The following is a 5,858-nucleotide window of genomic DNA, read 5'->3' on the forward strand; positions in this document are numbered from 1 at the left end:
TTAGCTTTCCCTTCTTACCGAACCTCATTACTCCCTTCATGGGAGCTACCTTGAGGAATACTGAGTCTCCGACACTGAATTCCAATGGCCTTCGTCGCTTATCTGCATAATTCTTCTGTCGACTCTGAGCAGTTTCTATTCTTTGGCGGATATTCTGTATAACACGGGTAGTGTTATCGATAAGCTCTGTTTGAAATCCCATCTCTTTCTTTTCCCCGCCTTCATACCAACATATGGGTGATCTGCATTTTCTACCATACAGAGCCTCGTAGGGTGCCATCCCAATAGTAGCCTGGTAGCTATTGTTATAAGCAAATTCTGCTAAGCATAAATATCGGCACCAACTTCCTTTGAAGTCCAAGGCACAAGCCCGTAGCATATCTTCTAACACTTGGTTCACCCTCTCTGTTTGTCCGTCGGTTTGAGGGTGGAAGGCAGTACTGAATAATAGCTTTGTACCAAGAGCCCTTTGAACACATTCCCAAAAATGCGAAACAAAACGACCATCTCTGTCAGAGATGATGGTCTTAGGGACCCCATGTAGTCTAATAATTTCCTTGACATATAATTGAGCCAACTGCTCAATTGAATGAGTCATCTTAATTGCCAGAAAGTGGGCGGATTTAGTTAGTCTATCCACGATTACCCATATAGCGTCATAGCCGTTTGTTGTCTTGGGTAATCCTGAAATAAAGTCCATAGAGATATCCTCCCATTTCCATTCCAGAATTTGGACAGGCTGCAGTAATCCTCCAGGCCTCTGGTGTTCTGCTTTAACCCTTTGACAGGTCAGGCAGGCACTGATGTACTGAGCCACATCCCTCTTCATGCCGGACCACCAGAATTTCTTTTTCAAATCTTGGTACATTTTGGTGGATCCCGGATGTATTGCATAAGGCGTTGAATGAGCTTCTTCTAATATCTTCCTTCGCAATTCAGGATCCTCGGGAATACATAATCGGTCTCTGAGGTATAATATTCCGCTGTCCGCAGTATGAAATCCATCATTCTTCCCCTCTAATATTTCTTGTTTAATCTTTTGGAGGTTTTGGTCACTGGTCTGCTTCTCTAATATATTATCGAATAGGGTGGGCGCGATGGTCAGGGTGGAGAGTTGCTCGGACATAGTCTCAACCCCATGACATGAAATGTTTCTCAGTTTCCCGATAGACTCGACCACCGGTTTGCCTTCAGTATTCAATAAAACTTTAGTATGTCGGCTAGAGATAAACGGCTGACCTGCAACAACAGTAGAGGCGTTTGCCGCATCTTCACTAGTGATCGCAAAAACCCTGGCATTCGTCATTGCTGGAGGGGCTTCCAATCTCCCCTGGCCGATTGAAGTCCCTTCTATAGCAGTTTGCATCTGGTGTAGTTGTGAAGGGGCACCCCTGTTCTGGTTGTTCTGCTGGAATGGCGCCTGCATCTGAGTAGGGCAGTCTCTGGCCAAATGTCCTTCCTGTCCACAATTGTAGCACTTTCTTGTACCTTTGTGACACAATCCAGAATGCAGCTTCCCACAAATAGAACACTGGGGGTATTTCGGTTGCTTATTTACTGACCCACTTTTTGCATTGTCCCACTGCTTTCTTTTTCCGGTAGAAGTCCCTTTCCAGCCTGTTTTGGTATTCTGGGGTTTCTGTCCCTTGGCTCGTGTCTGACCTTTATTCTCCTTCATCGCTTTCTGATAATGCTCCGTAATCAGTGCACTGCTGACTAATTCCTCTGTAGTCTGTGCTATCTCGGGTCGAAGCATCTTCAACATCAGTCTGACCCTTTCTCTCTCGGTACGCACTAATTCAGGACAAAGGTGTGCTAATCGGTTGAAGTGCTTTACTGCTTCGTTCACTGATAAATCACCTTGCCGGAACTCGGTAAACTCGTCGTAATGCCGGTTCGTCACTTGCGTATGAAAGAATTCTTCGAAGAACTCTATCTCGAAGTCCGTCCAATTCATCAGATTAATTTGCCTCTTCGCTTTAACTCTTTCCCACCACATTCTCGCATCTCCGGAGAAGCAGAAGGATACACATTTGATCTTCTCTGATTCAGGCCAGTCCAAAAGTTCCACTGTGCTTTCTACGGTCTTGAACCAGGCCTGGGCATCCCACGGCTCGCAAGTACCCGAGAAGTTCTCCAGTTTAAGTCTCAACCACTGAATCAAATAGGTCTCCTGTCGAACCACTGGGGCAGGGGCTACCGGTGGTACTGGTGCAACTAGGGGCACAATGGGCACTGCATTCTGAACTATTGGTGGGGTAGTAGGGGTTCCTTGTTGACCCATCAAAGTCGTGATCATCTGTTGTTGTTCCGTGATCTGGCGTTGAAGGTCGGTGACTACCTGAGTCAGATCTGGTGGAGTTACCGTCTCCTCTGCTCGGGTAGTACGTCTCCTAGCCATGCTTATCTTCATTAAACAACAATAAGTTATCATTATCCCTATTCGCCGTCATAAGGTTATTACTATCCCTATCCTACCATCATGCATACCTATCCTAATTTCAAAGTATAATTAAACATGCAGAATATTAAAGCATCAAAAATAAATTAACTAAATCAAGAGTAAGTAACATGAAAAATATTAAAGCATCAAACATTAAATTAACTAAAACAAAGAATAAGTAAACATGCATAGTATTAAAGCATCAAAATATTAAATTAACTAAAACAAAGAATAAGTAAACATGCATAATATTAAAGCATCAAAACTAAATTTTACATTAAGCATATAAAATCTTACTTGGAGCGGCAGGATAGAGGCTTGACATGTGCGTAGTAGAATGGCTAACTTGACTCTGATATCAAACTGTAACGCCACGCCCCTCCTGCTAAGGCGACGGGGGTTACTTGACGACACTTGCATACTTAACACAGCGGAAGTCTTACTTAGAGAATTTAACAAAACCTTTTTCTTACTTAAAAAAAAAAATCACAATAGACATAAAAGGTCCACATAGCATACTTATCATATATTTGGGTCTTAATACCAAACACATACTTAAAGTCATGCAGTCATAAAGTAACATCAACATGGCAAATTTCTTATTAAATGAAAGCAGGTCATTTCTTTTAGCCAGTCCACTACCGTACATATCCTTCTAGCCCCTCCTGCTGCTCCCCTAGTACATCCATTTCTTGCCTTTATCTGTGGTACAAGAAAGTAAGCTGTGAGCACTCATGGCTCAGTAAGTTCCTTTCCTACTCACAAAAACCGTAAAGCAAATTAAAAACATAAGTCATAAGGCATAAAGACAAATGTATCATGTCAAGAGCATATCATGGCATATCATAACATAACATAAAGTATCATGGCATAATCATAAAGTATAAGCATGGTAAATTCCTAAACATATATCATGCAACATATGCAACATGTCTTTTGAAAACTTATACAATACATACTTAAACATAATCTCAACATGATTGGGGCCCGGGCTTGTACCACATACATAAATGTGCGCGTCCTATGTAGGCCCAAGGTAGCAAGTCTTGAACCCTACAAGGCATACATACTAGGCCCGTTTCTTAGTCCATCGACCTAGGGGCACTTAGGAGCCCATCCCTAACGAGGCCCGTTTCTTAGTCCATCGACCCCGGGGCGCTTATGGAGCCCACCCTTGGTACAAGCCATACATAAAGTAAAGTAGCATGTCATACATATCGTAGTTCTTATTCTTACATGCATATCATGTTTCTTGACATATCATAAAACATGTATTTTTTTGGGCACACAGCACATGCATGAATCATAGCATACATCATGAACATATCACTTAGCATATCATAAGCATGCATATTTGGGCACACAGCACATGCATGAATCATAAGCTTGCATAATGAACATATCATTTTTATCATATCCTAAAGCATGCATGATTGAGCACATAGCACATACATGGATCATAAGCATACATAAGAGAGCATATCACTTATCATAAAAGACATAACCATTCATGGAATCATTAAATAACATCTCTTGATTCATTCATAACATGTGAGGTACATCAAGGTCACTAAACCCATATGGCCAAAAGTCATGAATAGAGGCATGATATCTAGACAACATACAAATATAAAAATCTCATGATATCTTCACATACTAGCATAATAAAGGTCATAAGCATGTTAACCTAAATTTTTAAGCCCTCCTAGGTTTCAAATTCTTCATGGCCGAAACCTTTCATGTAGAGCAAACAAGTTCTAAATAACATGCAAACATGTAAACCTTAAGTTCATATCATATCATATTTCATAAGGAACCACTTAAGCATATTTAGTTTGGGTTCTAAGTTCCTTAAGCTCCCAAACTTATCATGGCCGAACCCTAACATGTCTCCTTCTAGGTTACAAGTAGCATGGAAGTATTGAACCTTAAGCCAATATCTTATACATTTTCATGAGAAATAACATAAGCATATTTGTTTTAAATTCCAAACTTCCTAGACCCTTTAACTCAAGGTGGACGAAACCTATAACTCATGGAATTAGGTTTTTAATGGCATAAGAGCATGGTAACCACAACTACATTTCATAGCATATATCACAAGACATCATAAGCACATATATAAGTTGGGTTCTAAGTTTTCTCTAGGCTTTTAATCTTGTATGACCGAAACATATAAATCATGGAACTAGATTTTTAGTGACATAAGAGCATAGGAATCACAACTACATTTCATGGTACTTATCACAAAAACATCATGAACAAATGTAAGTTGGTTTCAACATTTCTCTAGGCCTTTGCACTAGTATTGGCCGAACCCTAACAAGCATGAACTACATTTCTAGTGGCATAAGAGCATGGAACCACAACTACATTTCATAGTACTTACCACAAGGAGCATCATGAACATATATAAGTTGGGTTCTAAGTTTTCCTAGTCCTTTAATCCAAAGGTGGCCGAAACATATAAATCATGGAACTACACAATTTTCATGACATCATAACAAGGAACAACATTAGTAAACTTAGTAAAAAAAAACATCTACTAGTTCCATATTATTTTATCAAGAAAGTCATGAGCTTTCTAGCCTTGGTTTAAACTTTCCTAGACTTCAAATCTCATCATAACCGAACCTTTATAAGCATGAAATGAGATTTATAACTAACATACAATCATGGCATAAAACTTCATACCTTGTCTTAGGAACAATCTTAGCATGCTTAGCCCTAGATTTAAAACTCTCTTAAGCCTTTACTTCTTACATGGCCGAATACTCATGGGCATGAAAAATGGAGTTTCAACAATATACAAGTAGGAGAAAAAGTTAACAACATCATTATCATAGGGTACATAACTCAAGAATAAGGAAACATGCTTAGTTTGAGTCTTAAACTTACCTAGTCTTCTTGTTCATGCTTGGCCGAGAGTTTAAAGCTTATGGATCTAAGTTTTCATCATTTATTCTAGCATGGAAACCTTAGATTAACTTTTTACATAAAATACATATCACAAGAAATATGGTAAGCACATCTAATTACAACTTTCTTAAACTCTTCTTCTTGTTTTGGCCGAATTTTCTTAAGGCAAGTCCTAGGTTTCTAAGCGATCTAACTCCATGAAAAACCATACAAACTATTGTACCACAGGTGAGGGGAAGCTTACCTAGTAATCACTTGTTAATCTTTAAAGAAATGGTACCCTTGGTGAAGAGGAAGTAGGGGGCTTCTTCTTCTAGCACTCCTTTCGATTTTCTCTTGCTTGGAGGGGTACACCTTGAAGGCTCTTTCTTGTAGTTTAGTTTTCTCTTAGGGAGAAACCTAAACTTGGCTTGTGGAGATGAGGGAGGAGGCTTAGAGTCTCGGCAAGGGTGAGGGAGAAGGGGAAAAAAAATGAAATCCTTTAGTTCCTTTCCTT

This window comes from Zingiber officinale, chromosome 4B (assembly GCF_018446385.1).
Source record: "Zingiber officinale cultivar Zhangliang chromosome 4B, Zo_v1.1, whole genome shotgun sequence".
NCBI classification, from domain to species: domain Eukaryota; kingdom Viridiplantae; phylum Streptophyta; class Magnoliopsida; order Zingiberales; family Zingiberaceae; genus Zingiber; species Zingiber officinale.